The sequence below is a fragment of the Canis lupus genome, chromosome 22 (assembly GCF_011100685.1).
Source record: "Canis lupus familiaris isolate Mischka breed German Shepherd chromosome 22, alternate assembly UU_Cfam_GSD_1.0, whole genome shotgun sequence".
NCBI classification, from domain to species: Eukaryota; Metazoa; Chordata; class Mammalia; order Carnivora; family Canidae; genus Canis; species Canis lupus.
In genome coordinates, this window is record NC_049243.1 from 29,125,744 (window position 1) to 29,153,364 (window position 27,621).

At 37.0% G+C, this 27,621-nt stretch overlaps 1 long non-coding RNA gene across 7 annotated transcripts in view; it reads right to left on the reverse strand.

Moving 5' to 3' along the window:
• The window catches only part of LOC111091654, a 127,394-nt gene that overhangs the window by 63,140 nt on the left and 36,633 nt on the right, over positions 1-27,621 (reverse strand). For 4 of the 7 annotated variants that reach the window (XR_005376387.1, XR_005376386.1, XR_005376381.1 and 1 more), the window contains one exon: positions 14,585-14,704. The exons of 1 other annotated variant lie outside the window; for it this stretch is intronic. This is a non-coding gene — a long non-coding RNA (uncharacterized LOC111091654). Of the gene's footprint in view, positions 1-8,881; positions 8,927-14,584; positions 14,705-27,621 lie in introns of all 7 variants that reach the window. 2 more of the 7 variants (XR_005376383.1, XR_005376384.1) reach the window with 1 other exon arrangement.

A 27,621-nucleotide genomic window follows, 5' to 3' on the forward strand; every position in this document is an offset into this window, starting at 1 on the left:
ATAAAATAAAATCTTTAAAAAAAAAAAAAAAAAAAAAAAGGAGCTCCACTAATAATTAGTGGCTGAGGAACTGTGCTTCTTGCTTAGTGGTCCTAAGATTCTTTTTTCTCACAGAAAGTTACCAGAGCCAGGGGGGCTGGAAGAAGGATGCAGGCACAGAAAGCAGCACAGTCCAGGAGGAAGCTCCCCCTTCTCCTCAGCCAGAACCAGCCAGTGGGAGTCCCAGTAACAAAAGATAAATCAAGCAGTCTGCAACAATACTTGGAAAGCTCTAAAGATTCATCTGTCATCTAACAACAACCCAAAAAAGGTAACTAGGGTATGCATGCTAAATAGGATGACCTACTAAATAGCCTTCTAAAATGAAAACTTTAATTAGAACCCAAAAACTCCTGGGGTACCTGGGTGGCTCAATCGGGTAAGCATCTGCCTCTGGCTCAGGTTATGATCCCAGGGTCTGAGATCAAGGCCTGCATTGAGCTCCCTGCTCAGCGAGGTGTCTGCTTCTCCCTCTCCCTCTGCTTGCTGCTCCACCTACTTGTGTTCTCTCTCTCTATGTCAAATAAATAAATAAAATATTTAAAAAAAAAAGAACCCAGAAACTTCATAGCCCCTTACTCCATCTTCAAAGCAAGCAGCATAGCATCTTTAAGTCTCTGATTCTCTTACTTCTGCTCCCCTCAGCATAACTCGTTTTATGACTCTCTGCCTACCTCTGGTAAGAACCCTTGTAATTATATTGAGCCCACTCAGACAATACAGAATGATCTTTTCATCTCAAGATCCTTGATTTAATCCTATCTCCAAAGCCCCTTTTGTCATGTAAGGCAATATATTCATAGGTTATGAGGATTAAGACATGGATATCTTGGGGAGCAGTTGAAGGAAGCAGTTGATATGTTCCATATCAATAGATTGTGATAAGCCATATTTATATATTGTAATAACCAAAATAACCACTATGAAAACTATACAAAGATACACTATAAGTAAATCAAGATGATATCCAAAAAAAGGGGAAAAATGTTCAAGTAATTTATTTTTTTATTTTTAATTTTTCTTTTATAAAGGTTTAATTTATTTATTAATGAGAGACACAGAGAGAGAGAGAGAGAGAGAGAGAGAGAGGCAGAGACACAGGCAGAGGGAGAAGCAGGCTCCATGCAGGGAGCCTGACATGGGACTCCATCCTGGGTCTCCGGGATCATACCCTGGGCTGAAGGCAGCGCTAAACCACTGAGCCACCAGGGCTGCCCAGTTCAAGTAATTTATAAGAAGGCAAAAGAGAAATAGAAGAACAAGAATAAGAGGGAGAGAAAACAACATTAAAATGGCAGATTTATGGACTATAATATCAAGATTACCTTATATGTAATTAAGATAATGAATTATATTCAATAAATGCATGAATCAGGGATCCCTGGGTGGCGCAGTGGTTTGGCGCCTGCCTTCGGCCCAGGGCGCGATCCTGGAGACCCGGGATCAAATCCCACGTCGGGCTCCCGGTGCATGGAACCTGCTTCTCCCTCTGCCTGTGTCTCTGCCTCTCTCTCTCTCTCTCTCTGTGTGACTATCATAAATAATAAATAAAAATTAAAAAAAAATAAATGCATGAATCAAAAGACAGTGATTGACAGAGTGGATTTTAAAAAAGGCCCAACACATGTGTTTATAAGGAACTTATTTCAAATTAAATGACATAAGTATATATAAAGTAAAAGGATAAAAAAGTTATACCATGCAAACATTAAATTTAAAAATTAGAAGAGACTATATTAATATTTGATAAAGTATAATTCAGAGCAAAGGAAATTACTAGAGACAAAGAAGGACATTACATAATGATACTAGTATCAATGCACCAGGAAGACATAGTAATCGTAAATGTGCACTCACCAAATAACAGAGCCTCAAAATGCATGAACTGAAAGCTAATAGAGCTGAATGGAGAAACAGACTATAATATAGTTGGGAACTTGAAACATTCTCCTTCCAGAAACCAATAGACTTATTAGGCAGAAAATCAGCAAAGATATAGGATTTCTAAACAACATAACCAACAAGAAAATTTAGCAGACATATGTAGAACATTCCACTTAACAATATCAGAATATATTTTTTTCAAACACCAGTGGAATGAATAGACACCAACTTAGACCATATCCTAGGTCACAAAACAAACACGAGGTTTAAAAAAAGAAAAGAATTGAAATTAAATGACATACTTCTTTTTTTTTTTTTTTAAACTCAATTTAACATAGTGTATTACTAGTTTCAGGGGTAGAATTTGGTGATTCATTACTAAATGAACCATAAATTGAAAAGAAGTCTCAAAGAAAATTTTTTTAAAAATATGTAGAGAATTCATTAAAAACAAAAATATATAGATCTATGGCATTGCTTATATTAGAAATAAAGAAAATTATTAAATTAATAATTTAAGTTCCTATCTAAAAATAATAAAATAAGGAGCAAGAAAATCTAAAACAAGCAGAAGGAAGAAAATAATAAAGACAACAAAAGAAAATATAACAAAATTAAAAATTGAAAATAATAAAATCAATGAAACAAAAATCCAGTTGCTCTTAAAATACAAAGAAAATCAATAAATCCTTCATAGGACTGAACAAAATAAAAAGAGATATGATACAAATCACCAATATCAAAATATCATTACAGATCCTGCAGTCACTGAAAAGATAATCAGGGAATACTATGAGTAACAATATGCTCATAAATTCAAAACTTTGAAGAAGTAGACCAATTTCTTAAAAAACAAAACTACCAAAATTCAATCAAGATGAAATAGATACCAAAAACAAAAACAGTAATAAAGAAGAGAGCTACAGACGAACAACTCTCTAGAACATAGATGCAAAAATCCTTGAAAAATAATAGCACCTAAGTCCAACAATGTATAAAATGTATACAGCAAGTTGGGAATATAATAGTATTACTTCAACTTAATAAAAGCATCTGCAAAAAACAAAACAAAACAAAAAAAAAAGAGGTTATATCAAATTTAATGATAAAAAATTGAATGCTTTTTCATTAAGATTAGGAGGAAAAAGCAAGAATGTCCATTCTCACCACTCGAACACAATGTAGTATTGGAAGGTCTAGTCAATGCAATAAGAGAAGAAAAAGAAAAGGCATACAGATGAGAAAGAAAGAGATTAAACTGTTTCTATTTGCAGATAACATGACAATTTATGTAGAAACTTCGAAGGCAGGGCACCTAGGTGGCACAGTCGGGTAGACATCTGACTCTTGGTTCCAGCTAAGACCATGATCTCAGGGTTGTGAGATCAAGCCCCATGTTGAGCTCTATGCTCAGTGGGAAGTCAGCTTGGAGTTTCTCTCTTCCTTTCTACTCTGCCCTCTGCTCTCTCTCTCTCAAATAAATAAATAAATAAATAATCGTTTTAAAAAGGGAAAAAAAGAAAATTCCAAAAAAACTATAAAAAGCCTCCTAGAACTAATAAATTACTACAAGTTTATGGCAATACAAAGTTAATCCCATTTCTATGTACTATCAATGAACATATAGACTACAATACCTATGAAAATCCCAGTAAGGATTTTTGTAGCCATGGACAAATCTAAAATTTTTTTTAAAGATTTTATTTATTTATTCATGAGAGACACACAGAGAAGAGAGAGAAGCAGAGATACAGGCAGAGGGAGAAGCAGGTTCCATGCAGGGAGCCTGACGTGGGACTCGATCCTGGGTCTCCAGGATCAGGCCCTGGGCTGAAGGCGGCACTAAACCACTGAGCCGCCCAGGCTGCTCTTATTCTAAAGTTTATATAAAAAGATATATGTCCTAGGATGCCTGGGTGGCTTAGTTAAGCCTCCAACTCTTGATTTTGATGCAGGTCATGATCTCAGGGTTGTGAGATCCCATCCTGCAACAGGCTCCATGCTGAGTGTGGAGCCTCCTTGGGATTTTCTCTCTCCCTCTCCTTCTGTACCCCCTGACTCATGGTACTCTCTCTCTCCTCTTGAAAAAAAAAAAGTATAAGCCCTAGAAAAGTTAAGACAATCTGAAATCTTTGATAAAAACAAGAATAAATTGAGAGAAATTACACTACTCAACTGTAGTGAGCTGAATATTAGTCCTCCAAAATATATGTCACATTCTGGAACCTGAAAATAGTATCTTCTATGACAAAAGAGTGAATCTGAATATTACCTTATTTGGCAAAATATGTGATTAAATTAAAAACCTTGAGAGGAGTAGCTTATCCTAGATTATCTCGATGAATGCTAATTATGATCACATATCCTTACAAGAGAGAGAAAGCAGGAGTGTGGGGACAGACACATGGATAAGGCAACACAGAGGGCAAGGTGACATAAAGACAGAGGCAGAGATTAAAGAAATGCAGCCATAGTTCAAGAGAGCCAAGGACTGCTAATATGCCACCAGAAGCTGAAAGAGGCAAGGAAGATTTCTTCCCTAGAGCCTCCAGAGGAAGCACAACCCTGCCTACACCATGATTTCAGACTTCTGGCCTCCAGAACTGTGAGAGAACACATTTTTGTTGTTTTCAACCACCAAGTTTGTTACAGTGGCCCTACAAAATTAATATATATTAAAATTTATTATATAGATACACTAATTAAGACAGCATGATATTGGCAGAGAGAGACATAAATTAATGGAGCATAGAAAACCCAGAAATAGATCCATAGAAATATGTTTAATTGATTTTTGACAAAGGTACAAAAGCAATTCAATGGAGGAAGATAGTCTTCTAAAGAAATGGTGCTAGATCAATTAGACATCTTTTTTTTTAATTAGACATCTTTAGACAAAACAAAAACCTTGACCTAAACTGTATACCACAGATAAAATGAATTCAGTATGGATCATGGGCTTAAATATAAAGAGTAAACTATAAAACTTTTAGAAAAATAAGAGGAAACATGGGATAGGAATAGGCAAGGAATTTTTAGACTCAACACCAAAAACACAATCCATAAAAGTATTAATGGTAAATCTCATCAAAATTTAAAACATTTCATTATGATAACCTACATAAAGAGGATGAAAAGATAAGCTACAAACTGAGACAATATATCTGCAAACCATATAGTCAATAAAAAACTAGTATATTGAATATTTAAACAATTCTAAAAGTTCAATAATTTTTAAAATCCAATTAGAGGGCAGCCTGGGTGGCTCAGCAGTTTAGCACCGCCTTCAGCCCAGGGCCTGATACTGGAAACCAGGGATCAAGTCCCACATCAGGCTCCATGCACAGAACCTGCTTTTCCCTCTGCCTGTGTCTCTGCCTCTCTCTCTCTCTCTCTCTCTGTCATAAATAAATAAAAAATCTTTAAAAAATTTTTTTTAAATAAATAAAATTCAATTAGAAAACAGGCAAAAGTCATATAGATATTTAGCTGAAGGATATATAGATGAGAGGGATATATAGATGACAAATAAGCACATGAAAATATTTCAACATCATTAGCAATCAGATAAATACAAATTAAAACAAATGAGATATCACTACACATGTATCAGAAAGACCAAAAGGAAAAATAGTGATAGCATCAAATACTGCAGAGGATGAGGAGAAACTAGATGGTTCATATATTACTGGTGGAAATTTAAAATGATACAACCACTCTGGAACATGTTTGGGCAGTTTCCTATCGATATAAACATACAATTATCATATGACCCAGCAACTGAACTCTTGGGACTGCTATTCCAAAAAAATAAAACCTTGTATTACACAAAAACCAGTACATGAATTCTCATAGAAGCTTTATTCAAAATAGCCAAAAGCTACAAATAGCTGTCCACAGGTGAATGGTTAAACAAATTGTGAGACAAATCTCATGGAATATTGCCCAGAAAAAGAAAAAAAAGGAACAAATAATTGGCATACACAATGCCCTGTGATGAATCTCCAGGGCATTGTGTTAAGGTGAAAAAACCAATTCCCAAAAGTTAAATACTATATGATTCCATTTACGTAACATTTTGAAATGATAAATTTAGAAAGAAGAACATATTAGTGATTTCCAAGAGTTAGGGATGGGAGGGTAGGACCCAGGTGGCAAGAGGAGGTAGATATGGTAAAAGGGCAAAATTTGGAAACTCTCAAATGAAAAGATTTTACAATAGAAGAAGTTGTTGTTGTTATTGTTGTTGTTGTTAAAAAGCATGCTGGTGGTGCCTGGATGGCTCAGTTGGTTAAATGTCTGACTCTCGGTTTTGGCTCAGGTGATGATCTCATGGTCATGAGATAAAGCCCTGCATCAGCTCCGTGGTTGGTAAGGAATCTGCTTGAGATTCTCTTCTGCTGCTCCTCTTACCATTCATGTTTACACACACACTCTCTCTCTCTCTCCTGCCCCCAGAATAAATAAATAAATCTCTAAAAGAAAGCGTGAATAATTTAACTCTTCAATGAGTATTTTGAAGTCATTCGTCAATCTACATAGATAAAAAAAAAATCCACATAGATAAATTTTACTAGACTATGAGAGTAAGCTATTTTACATCAGTTAAATTCCTTCCAATATATGTGAGAAAATCTAAAATAAACAAGGTGAGGGATATTCTTCTGAAACTCTCATAGCATTTCCTATGTGAATATTAATAGTGTATATTCACTCTACTCTGTGATTTTTAAAAATTTATTTAGAATCAAATTCAATAAAATGTTTTTCATTTTTTTGCTCTTCCAGCCTACACAATTGTTCTTGCAGATCTTGTCCTCTGTTCTTTCAGAGGACACATACAGCTGTAAGGAACCTATTTTTCCTCACACTTGACCGGGGGAATATTTGTTCATGTATCCCTTTACATAATTCTGAAATTATTAAATGAACACCAATTTATCTGTGTCTTGAATTATATTGGTCTGAAAAAATATGTACTGCCTTTATTGACATCATTACTACAGATTTAATTAATCTGCCCCTATTGTCACAATTCTATATATAGATGAGTGCCAGTTTAGAAATTAATTTAGCCATGAATTCCTCTAAAATGGTAGCATTTTAAGTTTTTTATTAAATTAATTTTTCTCTATACAAAAGCAATAAAATTTCATTATACAAAACATTTATTTAATTTAAATAAAAAATTAAAATGCTGACTTTTGGAGAAGATGGCACAGTAGGAGGATACTAAACTCACCTCATCCCACAGATACAACTAGATTAACATCCACATCAGTGTAAATAACCCAGAAAACAACCGGAAGACTGGCAGAACAGATTCTCCACAGCTACATGTAGAGAAAAGGCCACATGGAAGAAGGTAGGAAGGGCAGAGAAACAGTCAGGAACCAGAGACATGGGACTACATGCAAGAGAGAGGAACATGGAGGGCACAGAGAGAGGAGAGGAACAGATCCCACATATGGCACCCCAAGCATGGGGGACTCACACTGGGAAAACAAATCCACATAACATTTAGCTTTGAAAACCAGAAGGGCCTAATTTTGCAACTTCTTATAATCAGTAAGGCTTAACACATGGAACTTTGGGGATCCCTGGGTGGCGCAGCAGATTAGCGCCTGCCTTTGGCCCAGGGCGTGATCCTGGAGACCCGGGATCGAATCCCACGTCAGGCTCCCGGTGCATGGAACCTGCTTCTCCCTCTGCCTGTGTCTCTGCCTCTCTCTCTCTCTCTGTGTGACTATCATAATTAATTAATTAATTAATTAATTAGTTAGTTAAACTCACACACATGGAACTTTAAAAATCAGTAGGCTCAAACCTGGGAAAACAAGGAAGGTTAGAGGAATCTGAGTCCCCACCTTAAAGAAACAGCACAACAAACAGCCCTGCTGGGATACAGCATAGAAGCAGTAATTTGAAAAACATCTGGGATATGTGAGAGGAAGGTTGATTCACTACTAATCTTAGACCTTATGCTTGAGGGGCAGAGATCTTTTGGAGACTTTTCTAAGAACAAATGACTTAGCAGGCACTTTTTCCTCCCTCACTCCTTGGCCGAGCTATACAGACACCTACAGGAACCAGTGCAGCTCAAACATGCTCTACCTCCCTTCCCAAAAGCATGCCCCGCCCCCCATGTTCTCCTGTGCACATGACCCCCCCCATCCCAGTCCAGGTGGTAGTTTCCTGGATGGCTCCCCTCTCACAGAAGACCCACAGACCTTGATGGCACCACATGCTTTCCCACCCACTCACCCTTAGCAGAAATCCATATAAAATGGTGTAGCAAGGCTGGCAGCATGCAAGTAGCCTCAAAAGAGTCAGCACCATTCCAAAGTGATTCTTGCCCCAGGGAAAGGGGATGATAACTACACATACCATATGACTATGGCACCAGCAGTGGCAGGAGGCAGGCAGCTGGTCTGACTGCAGACCCCAACAACCAACAAAAGCTTCTCAAGGGACAACACAAAGAAAGTGCCTTGCAGTTTGGTGCCACCAAAGCTCCAGCAAACACTTGGGTCTGACTCAACTCAAGGCTAAGGTGGTCCCAAACTGGCCCAATAACAATACAGGAACCAAACCCTGCCCACAACAGGCAAAGACAGCCATTACAGAAGACTAGACTGAATGCAAATATGCTTCAGCCACAAGAGTAGGCACATAAAACACTCATAAAAGACAACTCTAAAGTGCCAAGTTCTAGTAAATAGATGACAATGCACTGCAGGGCACTATAGGACCTTTTCTTCATAAGGCCACTACTTTCAAGAGCAGGAGACATAGCTGACTTTCCTAACATAGAAAAATAAAATTTGTCAAAACAAGAAGTCAGAGGAATATGTCCCAAATGAAAGAATAGGAAAAAAATCACATCAAGAGAAAATGAAATGGAGATAAGTAAAATGCCTGACAGAGAATTTAAAGAAATACTCATAAAGATACTCACAGGACTTGAAGAAAGAGTGGAGGACCTCAGTGAGACCTTCAACAACTAGATATAAAACATAAAAAGGAACCAATTAGAGATGAAGAACTCAATAATTGAAATGTAAAATACACTAGACAGAATACACTAGTAGACTAGAGCAGCCTAGAGGAAGCAGAAGAATGGGTCAGTGATCTAAAGGACAGACCAATGGAAAGCAATCAAACTAAACAAAAAGAGAATAAAGAATGATAAAAAATGAAAATAGATTAAAGGATCTCAACAACACCATCAACCACATAACATTCTCATTATAGGGATCCCAGAAGGAAAAGAGAGAGAAAAGGGGGTAGAAAATGTATTCAAAGAAATAATAGCTGAAAACCCTGAATTTGGAGAAGGAAACAGAAATCTAGATCCAGGATGTATAGAGAGCTCCCAACAAAATCAACCCAAGAAGGTCGACACCAAAACACATAGTAATTAAAGTGGCAAAAAGTAGTGATAGAGAATTTTAAAAGCAGCAACAGAAAAGCAAGCAATTACATACAAGGGAAACCCCACAAGGCTATCAACAGATCTTTCAGGAGAAACTATGACAGACGAAAGAGAGTGGCATGACATATTCAAAGTGCTGAAATAAACAAAATAAAACAAAACAAAAAATCTGCAATCAAGAATATTCCATCCAGCAGGCTATCATTCAGAATAGAAGGAAAAGAATTTCTCACACAAAAGTTAAAGGAACCCATGACCATTAAACTAGGCCTATAAGAAATGTAAAAGAGGACTCTAAGTGGAAAAGAAAGACCATAAGAAGGAAAAAGAAAAGTAGGAAGCAAAAGAGCAGTAAAAAACAGCAGGTAGGTATCTGTAAATATCATTGAAGGGACTCACCAAATAAAAGGATGTAAAGTATGATGCCATATACATAAAATGTGGGGGAGAAGAGTAAAGAATGGTTTCAAATTGAAGTGACTAACAACTTAATATAGACCACTACATGTCTAAGATATATACAAACCTAATGGCAACCACAAATTAAAAATTGATAATATGTATGCAAAAATAAAGACAAAGGAATCCAAGTATATCACTAAAGAAAGCCAACTAACCATGAAAGAAGAGACTAAAGAGAGAAACAGAGAACTACAAAAACAATCATAAAACAAGTAACAAAATGGCAATAAGTATATACCTGTCAATAATCACTTTGAATGTAAATGGACTAAACATTCCAATCTAAAAATATAGGTTGATGGAATGGATTAAAAAAGAAAGACCTATCTATATGCTGCCTACAAGAGACTTACTTTAGACCTAAAGACACCTGCAGATTGAAAGTGAAGAGATGGCAAAAGCATTTATCATGCAAATGGGAGTGAAAAGAAAGCCAGGGTAGCAATACTGATATTGGACAAAGTTGACTGTAAAACAAAGACTGTTAACAAGAGCCAAAGAAGGACACTATTTAATGATAAAGGGAACAATCCAACAAGAAGTTTTAACAGTTGTAAATATTTACGCACCCAATATGGGAGCATTCAAATACATAAAGCAGCTAAGAACAAACATAAGGAAAGTAATTGATGCTAACACAATAATAGTAGAGGAATTTAACACCCCACATACAACAATGGATAGATCATCCAAACAAAATCAACAAAGAAACAGTGTCTTGCTATGACACATTGGACCAGATGGATCTAATAGATATATTTAGAACATTCCATCCTAAAACTGCAGCATACACATTTTTTTTCAAGTGTGCATGAAACATACTCCAGAACAGATCCTATGTTAAGCCACAAAGCAAGTCTCAACAAATTCAAAAAGATCAAAGTCATATATGCATCTTTTTAAGACACATCACTATGAAACCAGAAATCAAGCACAAGAGAAAAATCTGGAAAGGACACAAATACATGGAATGAGGTAACCAAGAAATCGAAGAGGAAATTTAAAAATACATGGAAACAAATGCAAATGAAATTAAAAAGTCCAACATTTTTGGGGTGTAGCAAAAGCTGAACAAATGCAAATGAAATAAAAAAAGTCCAACATTTTTGGGGTGTAGCAAAAGCTGTTCTAACAGGGGAGTTTGTAGCAATATAGACCTATTGCAAGAAGAAAAAAAAAATCAAATAAACAAGCTACCTTACACCAAAAGAAGCTAGAAAAAGAAAAATGAACAAAACCCCAAACCAGGAGAGGAAAGGAAAAGCAGAAAAGATTAGAGCAGAAATAAATAAAAACAAAAACCAACAGAACATATCAGTGAAACCAGGAGATATTTTGTTTTTTTTTTTGTTTTTTTTTAAGATTTTTATTTATTCATGAGAGACAGAGACAGAGAGGCAGAGACACAGGTAGAGGGAGAAGCAGGCTCCATGCAGGGAGCCTGACATGGGACTTGATCCCGGGTCTCCAGGATCCCGCCCTGGGATGAAGGCAGTGATAAACCACCAAGCCACCCGGGCTGCCCAGGAGATGTTTTTTTTTTTTTTTGAAAAGATGAATGAAATTGATAAACCTTTAGCTAGACTGATAAAAAAAAAAGGGATGACTTGAATAAACAAAATCAGAAATGAAAGAGGATATATAACAACTACAGAAATACAAAAAATTATAAGAGAATATTATGAAAAATTATATTCCAACAAATTGGAAAATTTAGAAGAGATGGATAAATTCCTAGGAACATATAACCTACAAAAACTGAAATAGAAAGAAATAGAAAATTTGAAAACACCAATTACCACCACTAAAATTGAATTACTAATTAAAAGGAAAAAACCTCCCAACAAATAAAAGTACAGAAACAAGTGTCTTTCACGAGTGAATTCTTACCAAATATTTAAAGCAGAATACTTATTCTTTAAAAAAAAAAATACTCTTTTCAAACTATTCCAAAAATAGAAGAGGAGGAAAGCTTCTGAATCCATTCTATGAGGCCAGCATTACCCTGATACCAAAACCAGATAAAGACACCACATAAAAAAAGAGAACTACATGGGCATCTGGGTGGCTCAGTCAGTTGAGTGTCTGACTCAGCTTCAGCCCGGGTCATGATCTCAGGGGTCTTGGGATCAAGCCCCTCATTGCGCTCTCTGCACTCAATGGGAGGCTTGCTTTAGGATACTCTCTATCTATCTGTTGGCCCCTCCCACCACTTCTGCATGCACTTTCTCTAATAAATGGATAATTCTTTTTTAGGAAAGAGAACTACAGGCTAATATCTCTAATGAACATAGATGCAAAAATCCTCAACAAAATATTAGCAAACCAAATCCAACAACACATTCCAAAACCATTCACCATGATCAAGGGGGGTTTATTCCTGAAATGTAAGGGTTATTCAATATCCACAAATCAGTCAACATGATACATCACATCAGTAAGATAAAAGATAAGGACCAGATGATCAATTCAATAAATGCAGAAAAAGCATTTGACAAAGCACAACATCCATTTTTGACAAAAGCCCTCAACAAAGTAGGTTCAAAGGGAACCTCAACATGATATAGGACACATGTTTAATAATAATATTTAATTATTATTATTTAATTTTTATTTAATATTTAATTTTATTGATAACGTTTGGATATATATTGGGTATAGAGATAATTTTCTATTTTGTGCTGTCAAGTTTTCAAACCTCTCTTTTGATTTCTGTTTTAGATGAAGAAAGTTCTTCTTAATTTTTAAGTTATGTGAATAGCCTCCTATATAAAATCAGAAATTGTAAACTGCACTGAGATATCATATAAGCCCATCATTTTGCAGTTAAGGAAAGTTAGAATCTTAAGAGATTTTATTAATTTCTTATGACCACACCATTAATACCTTGTATTGCCAGCACTTAATCCAAGTCTTTTATTCCTTCAGCTATTAGAAAATTAAGCAGATGAATTATCTCTTTTCTTTCTGAAAGAATGTTAATGAGATGCACTGGCTGTCAGTAACTGAGGGAAAGTCTCCATGCTCATTTTCCATACTCTCTACTCCAATTCAGGCTATGTATGCTTTCCAATTCTCTGGATGGTACCTGATTCTTACAGATCTGAGGATGCCATGACACATCACATGGTAAAGAAAGATAGGGTCTTTGGATGCCACAGGGTTGTACTGATAGCTACAAATACGTGGATGCGAAATTCTATGAATGACCAATACACCTTTCTCAAGCTGGAAGGGAAAAAAAAGACAGCTTTACAGACGATCACCAGATATTTACCTTAATGTCTAATAGATTAAAGCAATAAAGGTAGAAAAAGCAAAGGATTGGTCAATAGAGAGAAGGGGAATATAATGGAAGAATCTCAGTAATTCTTAACGACTAGCAGAACTCTGATGTGTTTCCTTGGCCAACATATGCTCATTGGGTCTGGCAAATACTTCTCTTGGATTCCTAACCACTTCAATTCCTTAAATTTGGCCTACAGGGAAATGTTTCCAAGTCTTCATCCTTTCTATGAGGTTGACAATATTAAACATGCAATTCTATCCTTGGGATGCAAGGATTAACAGAGGCCAACCTTCCTCCATTGCTCTTGCGAACCAGCTACATGGTGAGTGCCAAGCAAAGACCATGTGATATTTTAAAGGCAAGACGGACATTAAAACCAAAAACAGTCCTATTTTTCAACTTGTACCTTTCCACCTACTCAGGCAACATTGGTGATTAAGATTTATTTGATGGGCATTGGAGCAACTCCTTCAGTGAAGGCTGAAGGAATGTGAAGAGAAAGGCAGCATGGCCAGTTACTGCTGAATCTTTTGCTCACTGAAATCATCTAATGAGGACCGTATTGCTGTTTCAGTGCTCTGCTGAGAAGGCAGCTCAAAAGGTCAGGGCAGAGCCACTTCCCGCTTATCAGAATTAGCAACCATTGTCCAAGAACTTGACTTTAAAGTGCTCGATTATCCAGCCAGAGAGGGAAATTCTCCAAGATTATAGAGAAGGAAAGTGTTTTTATGTGACCTGGTTAAAAACCGAGGCAGAATGAAAGGCAGACACAAGGAAGCAAAAGGGCTGACCTTGCAATGAGTTACTAGAAGGAAAGAAGGGGACATAACAAACAATATTTTTAGATGAAACAGAATAAATCAGAAACTTTCTTATTCATTTACTTTATTTGCTATTTATATGGGGTATTCTTAAACAGTTTAATCTCTGAACAAAACTAAAATTATTTTCGCTCCTCCCCTCCCCCACCAAATACATTGAAAAAAAATCCTTCTCTGAACCATGGTTGCACATCTAATTATAGCATACACTACTTAGTGCTGTGATAGTAACCATTTTAAGGAGATGAAGATTCTCTTTGCTCAGTAGGGGAGGGATGAAAAGGTCTGGTTTTTCAGGAAAATATAGATTGCCAAATGAATGTGACTTGAAATAAAATCAGCTTTAACTCTGCTGGAAACCAGCCCTATGACCTCTTGCTTCCCAGCCCTCCACCACCACACCCACAGGCCTCCATTTCATGTTTCACCCTGGCGGGTCCCCAGGATACCAAGGCTACAGATCTCCCTCCCATTAGCTGCTGGAATCCAGAATATCCATGGCAACCGGTCTCTAACCCCAGGGAGAAGGCAGCAGAATTGAAAGGCTCCATTCTGTTTCTACATCTACAGCTCAGTGAATTGACAGCTTGGTGGTTCCCTTAGTTCCATTAGATTAGGATGCACTTTCTCCTTTCCTTTGTGTCATCTTTTTACCTGTTTAGGTCTCAGCCAAGGTTAAGGAATTTTTCAAATGAGTATTTCCCCGCTCTTCAGCTACTTCTGCACATATCCAGAAGCATTATTCCTTAAACATCCTGGCACTGCAGCATTTTTCTAAATAAAACAAAACATAGTTCTGCTATTGGTCTTTTTACCTTCCTACAAAAACATCCCACATTTGGTGTGCATGTTGTGCAAATTACAATGGATATCTGATTTCAAACAAACCAAGTCCTTTGTGCTACAAGATCTTATAAAAACCAGCAGAGAGATAATAAATACATAGAATTTTATCATGAAATTAAGTTGTAGCATCAAATAACTATAATCATGTTTAAGTGATTGTTTGTGCCACAGATATTTAGACGGGGTAACAGATTGCACAGTGCTCTCACTGTTTGCTGATGGAGCCTGAATAACTAATTTGCACTCCATGCCCTGTGGAATGGCAGCTGAGTCCCCAGTGGATATGGGGAGAACTTAACAGAAGCAGACCATTTGGTCTGCAGAATCAAAACAAGGGAGAAATGTTATGTACGGTACATAATCTACAGTCATATGTTGCATCTATGGTTGCCTAATAATAGGATTATAATATAAGGTCAATCTGCCAGTTAGTGCTATTTGATCCTTTTGTGTAAAGTAGAGCCTTTAATAAAGTCAATAAGGGCTAGAGATTCTCCTCCCAGGGGAATGTATATATATATTCATAAAATGGAAAGTTATATGTGGCATCTCCGGTTGCTCAGTTTTGGCAGAAGACTTAAAGGATGAATATACAGTTGGGATCAAGGACCCCACATCCTAAATGTAGAGGTCCCTAAAACAGTACCTGTGGGTGCACCAAGACTCCTAAAGGGGTCCATGCCCAGAATTAATTTCAGAGATATACACTTTTTTTTTCCCCCACAGAATCCCTTTTTCCTCTTTTCACAAGGAGGGCAAATGTCTAACCCATCCCTAACTCAACTTTGGTGTATTGTCTGGGTTGTGAGCAACCCCATGATCCCAAAGAGACAATATATATATATCCATGTGTATTAAGCTGTTGCTCATCAAGCCCCAGGTTTGAGTCTCGTGGCATATTTTATACAATTTCAAGAATAAAAGGATGACAAATTCCAAGTTTACTGATAACAGATTAATATTATATTTTTGAGTAAAAGGAATATACAGATAGACTACTATATTTACTTGAGCACTTATTTAGATTCAGAGAATTTTTTTAACTTTTATTCCAAAATTATTGAGTACTCTATCTACTTGACTTTTACTGCTTACTGTCATTCATTAACCTCATCTCTCATCTGTAACTCTTTGCTACCATGTAATTCTTTTATTTGGATTTACTTAATGGGAAGGCATTATAGATTTCCCTGTAAATAATGCCATTAAGGGTTGTAATGAATCTTTCGTAACTGCACACTTACTCATGGTCCAATACTCTCTTTTACTGTCTGCTGATTTCCAACAAATCTTCACTTTCCCTCAATACTGGAAGAAGAAATAGGAGGAGAGAAAAAGGGAGAGGAGGAAAAGAAGAAAGGTCTCATTTCTCCTTAGAAAGCACATTTCTGATAAAAGTTTACTTTCATGGTTAGGATGTATTTTTCAAAATGCATAGTACTTGTTATGCTTTGATCAACTGAGTATTAATAGTTGTTATGATTATACACTTTAGAAGAAATTTCCTAAATAGCACCTTATGATTCCAGGAAATGAAAAACAAATGAGTATTTTTATTGAAGAGAAGTATGACACGATTAAGACTGGAAAGTCCAAAACTTATTTATATGGGGAAAAATCCTTTGGATGAAGTAAAATGGAAAAAAAAAGGGTTCAGAAGGATAAAAGAACAATGTACTATCTTGTATTATTCAAAGAAGTTATTCATTTTCTTGTGGAAGTAATGGTAGGTCACGATGATTTATTTAAAAGAAGGCAGTAGGAATCAAATTACTATGGTATTTAAGTTCCATTAGGTACATCTAAAAGAATAATGTACTATTTTTATTTTAAGATATTGACATTTACAATAAGCAAAAAATCACATCCTTTGGTACTATTTAAATTTATGATTAAAAATCCTAGATATCAACATAAAATGTATAAGGAATACACAATTCAACTTTCAAACTAATTTTAAGTGATCTGCAAATCAGAGAGTTGGAAGATCAGTGCCCTAAGAGGTGTGAACAGTTCTGCCAGTGTCTGCCCATGAGCAACTGCCCGGCTAAGAGAAAGTGGAGAGACTGAGTGAGGTTTTCTTTGGAGACATTTCAATATGAAGTGCTTCTTTCTCCTAACTCTCCATGGGGGACAGTAGAAGATTCTCTTTCCTCACTCGACCAAGTAAGCCATTGTGGCTCCAACTGTAACAGAGAGATGAGAAAGGGCAGTGTGAAGAATTGGTCACAGTTTCAGAATTTGGCAAGGCAAGGTTGAGCAAATTCTCTACCAGACAGATGTGCACCTCATAGGAGAGGGTAGCAGTGGGTCATCCTGAGAAACTCTCTCCAGAAACTCTGAACAAGCAACACAGGGCTGCAGAAAATCTAAGAACCAGAGGCTGTGGGGGCTGGGTTTGAGGGTGATGTGGCCACCAGGGCAGGTAAGCCTGAAGTGAAGGGAAATGCAGCTTGGCAATTCCCAGTCATTAGAAGGTCTCTAAAAACACACAAGAGATCCCTATGAGAAACAGTCAACTTTGGTATCTCTCATAATCAGAGAGCATCATCGTCAATAAAAAATGAGCTGGTGAGGAGGAGGAGGAAGGGGAGGGGGAGGATGAGGAGGAAGAGGAGGAGGAGGAGGAGAAGAAGGAGGAGGAGGAAGAGGAGGAGGAGGAGGAGAAGAAGGAGGAGGAGGAGGAAGAACGAATGAACGAACCAGAGTAAAGTCTCTTCTTTTTGTCTTACCTGTTTCCTCCCTGGAGGGTCTTCAAAATAGCTGGCTAATGAATGAAAAATAGAGAAGAAACTATTCTTTCCTTTTAGGAAGATCCCAAGAGTTATTAAAAGATTCAATAAAGATATTCAATAAAATATTCCAATCTTTTATTCCCATACTTTTCTTCAATGAAAATACGTATTTCAATTTCAATTTTCCATTTCCTGTGATCATAAGGTATTATGTCTTTAGAAAATTTCTTCTGAAGTGTGTTACCATAAATCTATTAATATTCACTTGATCAAAACATAACCAACAATTATGGGTGGAGAAAAACAAACTGAATTGGAGTTTGGTGTTATATGATTAATAAATAGGACTGAACATTTTATTATCTAAATACAACCAGGAAAATCTTGAGTCCTGCTCAAAGTTTCTTCCAGTGAGTGGGGTATAACAAGAAGAAATAGCAGAAATGAATGGGATAGTGGTGAGAAGCTTTCAGCTCCCACTCTACTGAGTCCACCTTGTTCAATAAACTACTATGCGCTTCCATCAATCAGGAAAAGACTACACATACATCCAAATTCCCTCTTCAGAAGCAGGCAAGGAAGGAAGCTTGAAAGGGAAGACACATCATTGAAAGAAAGACTGAGGTGATGTAATATTCATCTGAAACAGACATTAGAACTTGAAAACAAAGAGTTCATTTAATTGGCTAGTGTTTCTCCCTACCAATACCAGGACTGAGGAAAAGAAAATTGAGCACAAATGTATCAGTTACTATAAACAAGGAAAGCTATACTTTTGTGCATGTGGGCTTTACTTCTAATTTATTACAAGCATGTGGAGCATGGTTGAAAAATTGGAAATGGGGGGCAGCCTGGGGGGCTCAGCAGTTTAGCACCGGCTTCAGCCCAGGGCGTGATCCTGGAGACCTGGGATCGAGTCCCACGTCGGGCTCCTTGCATGGAGCCTGCTTCTTCCTCTGCCTGTTTCTCTGCCTCTGTGTGTGTGTGTGTATGTGTGTGTGTGTGTGTGTGTGTGTCTTTCATGAATGAATAAATAAATAAATCTTTTTTTAAAAAGGAAAGAAAAATTGGAAATAGGTAAGATCGTTGAGAGATGTGTAAAGTGAGAAAGGAATGCACAGGAGACAAAACAGAACCAATGTCTAAGGGATTGCCCAAGGGAAAGAGCCCACAAGCTCACAAGTGAGAATAAGCAATCAGAAATAGGAGAAAAGCAGGAGAGTAAAATCATGGGTGCCAAGGAAAGAATTTCTAAAAGGGAATCAATCGTCTATGTTCTCAAATGCTGGCAAAAGTCAAGTATTATAGGAACTAAAAAAAGGCCTTTGGGTTTGGCAACAAGAAAATAGTCAGTGGCCTTGGCAAGAGCAGTTTGATTGCGGTGGCAAAAGCAGACACTAGACTGAGGAGATTCATTTAAGAGAAAAAAATATCTAGTAATAGAGATGCTTGAATGCAGACAACTCTTTCAAAAAGTCTGACAAAAAAGAGCATGTGGTAGATTGCATTTTAAATTTTTCACTTCCCTTACTAATCCCTAACACTGAGCCTAGTTATGTAGCTGGCTTTGGGCAGTGGAAGAGTGAGTAGAATAGAGAAATAATACTTGGAAAAGGAAATTTTGCCCAAGAAGATTTTTTTCTTAAGATGGGAAAAAAGGCATATTTAAATGCTTATAGGAAAGAGCCAGTATAAAGAAAAAGCTTAAAGATACAGAAGAAAGGATCATCAATGAGGCAAGAATTCTGAGAAGGAAGAAAGGGATTGACCTCTAAAACAAATAAAGACAACTTGCCTATTGGATGAAGGCCACCTCTCCCATTAACTAGATTTAAGGAGGAAAGGATGGATGTGAAAAAAGTGTGTAGCTAAGAGATGGCAGAGAATCAAGATGGCATTTAATTGCTCTGTGGAATGGGAAGTGAAGTCACTCAGGGAGGCCCACGGGAAGGAAAGACAGGGAAGGAGGGGGAACAGGAAAGTGGTGTTTGGGATCATGGGAGACTTTTTTTTTTTTCTTTTTAAGATACTCTAGAGAACCAAAGAGAGCAAGTCATAGAAAAGACAGGAAGCAGTTCCAGGACCAAATTAAGGCTGGTAACTGTTTTATGGTAACAGTATTCACAACTGTGTGATTTTTCCCCCCAGCTCCACTCAAGGCAACAGACTGAGAAGTGAAGGACAAGTTGGGCTCCAATAGGGGCACAGGATGAAGGGTTAATGGGGTCGGGCTGGGGGGGACTCAGGATATCGAGGATAGTGGCAAGAAGTACTAAATCCAGTTTAGCTTAAATGTCACATTTTTGCACTTGCTTTTTAGTTTTTCTATTATACTGGCTGCCTCAGTGTGCATTATACACTTCTTCCTTTCTTACAGCAAATATGGGATTATTACAATTACTTTACATGCATAAGGAAATGGAAACTCAGAGACACTACATAATTTGACCAAGATCATCCAGCTAGCAAGTGTCAAAGTTGGAATCAAAATCAATGTTCTCTGACTCCAAGTTCAATAGACTTTTTACCACACATCATTGTTGCTTCTTTTTCTCTTCTTTTATTACTTCCCTCCTACCTGCCTTCCTTCCTTCCCTCTTTTCTTCCTTCCCTCATTCCTTCTTTCGTTCTAAGCCTCCATAAAACCCCTCAGTTTAAGACTAAAATTGTCTGTAGGAAATTTTAGTAGGAAGTCCAAGTTGCTAATGAAAATGTCAAGCTTCCAGCTGGGATTTGTAATTTCTTCTCTAACTGTATGAAGCTAACCAATAAAGCCTCTAGCCATACAGGCTGTGGAAACAGAAGCCTAGTTGACATCCTACTCCCTTCCCTTCCTCTTACCCCTTTTTCTTACACTTGTAAGTTTCCTTGCTGAACAAACAATGAACTGAGGAAACCCTGAACAAGAGGAAACAATGAACTGAGACCTTAGACCACTTTGAGCTACCAGAAATATACTTCAAGGAAGCTGACTCAGAATATCCTAGTTTTTACTCCTCCCTGAAATGTGAAGGTGATGTTTACATCTCCTGCAGCCAACCTGGACTCCAAAGTAAACTCAAGGGTGAAAGCCACTTCTTAAATATGGCAGTGCCAAAAGAAGTCAGTCCCAGGGGTTTCCAAAATTGCCTGCTTCAGGATTTTTTTCTGCAAGAGAAAGAAACCCTTGTGTCTTGAATCCACTGTATTTCAAGTCTCTACTTCTTGCAGTTGAGCACAAATCTTTAGTGGTAAGGAATACAGATGAATTCAGCGGCAGATTTCCATTTCATTAATACTAAACAGATCTCGTTTATAGCTAAGATATTTTATGAATGATTCACATTAAAAAAAAAAAAACAAATATAGAGCAAAAACCAACCAAGGCATAGCCACAGGAGAAAATACTTTCTGTTCATTTTATCCAATACTATGCTCTCCACACAAATACTAACACTGCTTTGGCTTTTTCTTTCCTACTCTTTCTCACAGCCTCAAAATGATAAAAATCAAAGTTTCTAAAGCTCATACTGAAATTTGATAGTCTCTTCATTTATCAGAATTTAGGATTACAATTCAATACCCAAAGTAAATTGAGATGGAAAATATTTCTCTACAAAGATTAACCATCCTTTCAGTTGATTCCAAACTTGTTTCATTTTTTTTTAAGATTTCTTATTTTTAAGTAACTCTACACACAGTGTGAGGCTTGAACTCACAGCCCCAAGATCTAGAGTCACATGCTTCATTGACTGAGCCAGACAGTTGCCCCATGTTTCATTCTTGAATAAGGCACTCAAATCAGTTGTTTATCCTCAGGACAATGGATAAAGTAAGTATATTTTCAGGTCCAAAGTTCCAGTTATAAGATAAACAAATCCTAGAGATATATTATACAGCATGATGACTACAATGCATTGTGTATTTGAAAGTTGCTAAGAAAGTAGATCTTGAAAGTTCTTATCATGAGAAAAAAATATAACCATGTATGGTAATGGACATTAACTAAACTCATTGTGGTGATTATTTCCCAATATATACACATATCAAATCATTATGTTGTATACCTAAAACTAACACAATCTTACATGTCAATTATATTGCAATAAAAAAGAGGAAGTATGTTTTCCAAGTTACAGATGGTGCTGTCATGAATATCAGCATTTAAAAAAAATTTACTAAGTTCAAGAGATTTTTCTCTAGGCTACCTAGTAATTTACCATTGGAACAAAAAGTGCAGGTGTTAAATGATGGACTTCCTATAGCATACCTGTGTCAGGGCTCTCCTAGACATAATCTCCAAGTAATGAACAAGCATAGCATAACATTTGCATAATCTGATTCCAATATAAACCACACTAGCCTCTCGCTTTTCCTGCATACCCAGGATGGTACAGAGTATCATTCTTTAGATGACTCTATTTTTTCCCCTCTAGCCAAATGTAGGAGACATGAAGGAGAGAAAAGCATGCCAAGTTCTGGCAGCCCATACAACAGCTAGAAAGTCCTCACTGAGGACATACCCTTCTTCCCCTACAGTGTACCAGATTACACTCAGGAATAGCAGAGCCTCTCACTGCTGGGCCACCACAGCTACTCTCCAAACATCCTCCTGCCTAAGAGCTCTCACATTGACCACTTACCTATCACCTCCCTTCCATTGACAATATTCCAGTCTTCAAGCCTAAATGTCTGCAGGCCCCCGCCCCTCCATCTGATTGCTAAGATACCATGCTCATAAGCCATTCCTCTGGGTGTCAACATGAAAAAGATCCCTACTGTTTAAGTCCAAACACCTTAATCTACCATTAAAGATTCTTCATGGTGTGATACTCATGTCTCCAAATTTACCTCCTCTCAACTCTCCTAAATTTGCTAGGTTTGGTCAAATTAATCACTTTCCTCCAAAACTATTTCTACCTCTGTGATTCAAGTCATGATATCCCCCTGCCTGGAAATCCCCTGATCTTTCTTTTTACTTACTTACTATATTGAAAATATTTGCTATACTGGGAAGTACTACATAAATGAAAGAAAGATTTTACTTTGTTTTGTTTGAGATGTAATGCAGTCTAGTGGGGAAGTATGAAACTTTCCAATCTACCACAGTGGAGTATATCTGCTCTAATTGCTTGTTTAATTGCCTGACTGCTCAACTAGGCTGCAATCTCCAGCCTCATTGAGGGCAGGGATTGTGATTACCTATTTATTGTTGAGTTCCTATTACCTGACAGACTGCTTGACATATTTGGTGAATGAATAAATGCTAAATGTCTAGAACAGCTTTGTAAGTTGCAGAAGTAGAATTCAACCTGATTCTTTGACATAGTTGCCTTGGGTCTGTTTATCCACAAAATAACAAATTGTTTTAAGACAAGGAACATAACTTCTGCATCCAATCTGTACTTTTTCTAAGATTTCCTCATAATATAGCAAAATATCTTTCTTTTCCAAATGAATGATGGCAATGCAGAATACAATATTGAGGCTATAAAACATTTAATAAGCCATTGTGTACACTAGGCACTAAATAATATTGGGGGAAGTAATGAAGAAGAGGAAGGAACAAATGAAAATAGGAAGACAAGATAAATTAAGACAAAAGGAAAAAGATGTAACCGACACTACTGGTTGTTTCTGATATCTATTCTTCCATAATTATAAAATTTTTAGTGGGTATGTGGCTGGCTATGGTAAAGGTTGGTTTTCTAGCTACATTCAAGCTAGATATAACTATGTGTTTAAGTTGTGGCTGATGTGAAAGACAAGTTTTACAAACCAGCTCCCTGGATCATTCCTCCAAGGAACACGTGGATTATATCTTTTGCTAATCCTCTTTATCCCTGCCTTCATCCTGCTGCATGGGAGATGGAGTCATCATCTCAGACTACATCCTACCAATGACAGAGGGGAACTGGAAAGAGACTGGATGCCTGAGAACTTTGTGAAGCAATGCCACCTATCATAACCAGATCACTTACTTCCAGCCTTTTGCATGAGAGAAAAATAAACTTCTACCTTATTTGAGAGTCACACTTAAACCTATGTCCTAACTCACAGAATTAAGAAGAAAGAGCTAGGAGCAAATGTAAATGAAAAAAAAAAAAATAGGCAGCAAGGAAAACACAATCCCTACCTTCATGAGATCCCTTCCCTCTAGACATGTAGTCTAGAGGTAGAATCCACAACTCCTGTTTTATGGGAACAGTATGAGGTCAAAAAAATGGAGTAGCTACAGAATACTTGCTTCCTTACTTCCTTGCTTCCTTTCTCAAAATCAGCCATAGTAAAGCTCTTCTAGAGGAAGGGAATTATTAAACTGCCATTATCAAAAACTATGAGAAGTAATGGGGAAACTGAAAATTGACTTAAAACAGTAAAGGAGGAGTAGGTGATCAGAGAATAAGTTGAGGAAAGCTCTTAAAATCTGTTTTTATCTCTCCCAAGCCTTGCCCAGGGACAGTCTTTGCCTCGTGGTTTACTGATGTGAACCCAATCCTAGCATCATGTGTTAACATCAGCTTAAAGCCAATGCTTTATGTGCCTAGCATGAAATGAAATTAAGTGGGAACTAACCAGCTGTTCTGGAGCCTTTACCCCTCAATCCTTCCCTGTCTAGGGCACCAAACTGTCTTCTCCCAATGTTACTTCTCCCTGAGTGTTTACTGATGAAAACTGAGACTGTTAGGTAAAATGCCATCAATGATAGCTATGTGGAATCTAAGGCAAGGGTAAGAGCTCAAAAGGCAAAATACCTAGACATCTGAGGGGCACAATTATTATAAAGACAAAAAAAGAACAATATTTGAAGTAGAACTGTTGGAATGACAAAGGATTTAAAATAAGCAAGGCTTTAAATATCTTTGAGAAGTTATTAGTAACGCAAAACATCAATAGAAAGTCATATGAAAAGGAGCCCACTGGAAATATTATGAATGGCAAATATAACAGCTGGAATTTTTAAATAGAGCAATGGGATAAACAGTAGGATGCAAACAGAGCAGAAATTTGTGAGCTGGAAGATCAAACTGAGAAACTCTCTCAGAAAGGAAAAGATTAGAAAATATGTGCCAAAAGAAAGCTGGATCAACATCTTAATATCTAAGAGAATGTTTGTTTAATGTTATGCAGAAATACAACCCAAAGCCAGGACACAGATCTATCGGACCACCAAATCTATTCTCTGAACTTCTGTATTAAGCTCCTTTGCATAAAATTTCCAAAAGTAGGCAAAGATGAGAGAAGAATAAATATAGCTCTTACAGGTATGCCCCATTACTTCTACACATTCAGGCAAAATCTCAAGGTATAGTTAGATATTAGGACATTTATGCAGGGACTAGTTGTCAATATGAATTCCTATGTGATTTTTGGATCATTCTACCAAAAAATCCACTTTGGCAATGTCTCAGAAATTAGGCAATGGTCTCTTAGCTCTCTATCAGATGAGATTAAAGAAGGGTGAGAGAGTATTTTATCCCTCTGTAGCTCTTGTGCATACATATATACCCTCACAGGAGAATGCTAGACACTACAATTTATGCAAGAATGGACAGTGTCCTATCCAAGAACAAGGACAATGCCTAGCTCATAGAAACTTGGTCAATACTGTGAGTTAAATTCAATCACAATACATACAAAGGGGTCATTATGTCACAAAGCATTGCTGGAATGTGAAATATACCTCTCAATAGAAAAAAATTTTAAGTATAGAAAAAGATAAATCGACTCAAATATTAATAAAACAAGAACTGCTGGGGCACCTGGGTAGTGCAGCTGGTTAAGCATCTGATATTCTTGGTTTTAGCTCAGGTCATGATCTCTGTGTTGTGAGACTGAGCCCCATATCAGGCTCCATGCTCAGCATGAAGTCAGCCTGGGAGTCTCTCTACCTCTCTCTCTGCCCCTCACACTCATGCTCTCTCTCGTGCTCTCTCTCTCTAAAATAAATAAATCTAAAAAAAATAAAATGAGAAAAAAAATTTAAAAAACAAGAACTGTTACAGCAATATGATAAATATATCTGACATAGGACTATGAACACAGAAGATACAACTTGATTAAAAGTATAATTGTAGACTACTGCATGGTTTTCTTGATAATTCATCTGAAACATTTTTTTCAAGTTGAACCAAAAATTAAACTTAGCTATAAAGAAATCAACAAACATTGTTGGAGCTTCAACTTTCAATATACTGTAATTTTTAGGCCTCAGAAACTTGACAAAATATTTTGCTCAATTTTCAAATAATTGGTCAAATAGTAGCTGAGGAAAATTCATTTTTAAAAAATCATCACTTAAAGTATATGACATCCACAAAAGTTTCAATGGCTGGACATCTGTTTTCAAAAATATCAAAAGTTGATTCAATCTTCTAAATATACCTGCAACTTGGTCACAGTTAATAGAAACATTTGTATGACAGGTTTGGGGGTCTTTTTCTACCTTGGCAATAATTTTCTGTATTTTCCCCTACTGTCATAAAGCAATTTGTGTCTGAAAAGGAGCTTCTCCTGCATAGAACTCGGTTTCTCCTTCCATCTGAATCTGCAGTGAAGTCATCATAATCTTATTTTTACAATGCCACAGTTTGTTGCCATGAAAATGATTGCAATGTCATAAATTCAGCATTTCAACTTTACAGGAGGATCAAGAAGGAAAAGATGACGAGGTTGTTTGAAAGGAATGGTACAGGTACTTCTGGTAATTAGCTGGAGGAACATGGAAATAGTAAAATGCACAGGGAGAAAAAAAAATGGTTATATGGATCCAAGTCCTTTCACTTAAACCACAAAACTGCCTCACATGCTACCCATGAAAGTTTCAACATATGGCCCCGTTTACCATTAATTATTGTGTGCCCATGGCAAAACCAGTGCATTTCCATGCCCTTCATAAGCTTAAGCATCTGTTCCTTGAATTAACACCAATACTATGGACGAGAGTTTGAATTTGTAAGATCCAGTCACTAAACTTTTGAGAAGAGAAACACTTGAAATGTTACATTTAGAGTTTTTTTCCTACCTAATTAGAGTATTTTTAACCTTAGTTTTATGTTGTTGTTTTTTAGATTTTATTTATTTATTCATGAGAGACACAGAGAGGCAGAGACATAGGCAGAGAGAGAAACAGGCTCCATGAAGGGAGCCCGATGTGGGACTCGATCCCAGGTCTCCAGGATCATGCCCAAAGGCAGGCGCCAAACCACAGAGCCACGCAGGCGTCCCTAACCTTAGGTTTTGCACAGATTTTATATTACTTTCAGGAAATAAATGGAAGATAATTTGTGATTCAATTTAAAAATTAAATTTTGAAGATCAAAAGAAAAGCATTACTTCCAGATTCAGGAGTCCACAAAAGCAATCATTCTGCATTTAGCTCTCTCTGGGTGTACGGCACCAGGTCCTCCATATTTGATATTATCATTTTGATTCTTATCTTCTCTGCGTAGAATGTTCTTCACAGGGATAATGGGAGAAAGTTAACCTCAGTACCTGGCACATAATACGTGCCCAAGAACTATATATAAGTGCCTGACTGATACCTGATCTTCAGTCTAGTGCTCCTTTGATTGTATGACACATTCTAGTTTTTGATGTGCTTTATAACAGCTTCATTGTCTATTCCAGTTTGGCTTTCAATCTTAATGTAAGTAACATCTTGAACTTCTATGACTACACTTCCTTATTTTTTCTCTTTTGTCTCTGGTCATGTCTTTTCTTTTCAGATCCATCATTTCCTACTTGACCATTAAATACTGGGGTTCCTAAAGGCTCTTCAATGTTTATCAAGGTCCTCATCTCTACTCTAGACAACCTCCTGACCCCAGTCTCATTCAGATCCACAGCTTCAGATACCATCTCTCTCTATATATACTGATTACTCAGGAATGTATTTCCTAACCTAGACCTCTCCTTTGATCTCATGCTTCATCCTGTATGCCATGCCCATTAGGATTATTCAAATGTACCTCAAATTCAATTTTTCAAAACCAAGTTTGGCTTCTTCCTTCACTAAACTTGGCCCTTTTCTAGAGGTCTCCATGTCAGCAAATGGCACTGTTGTACAAGCCAAAAACCTTGAGCCCTTTTTTATACTACACACCATATTGTACCTATATTCAATATCTG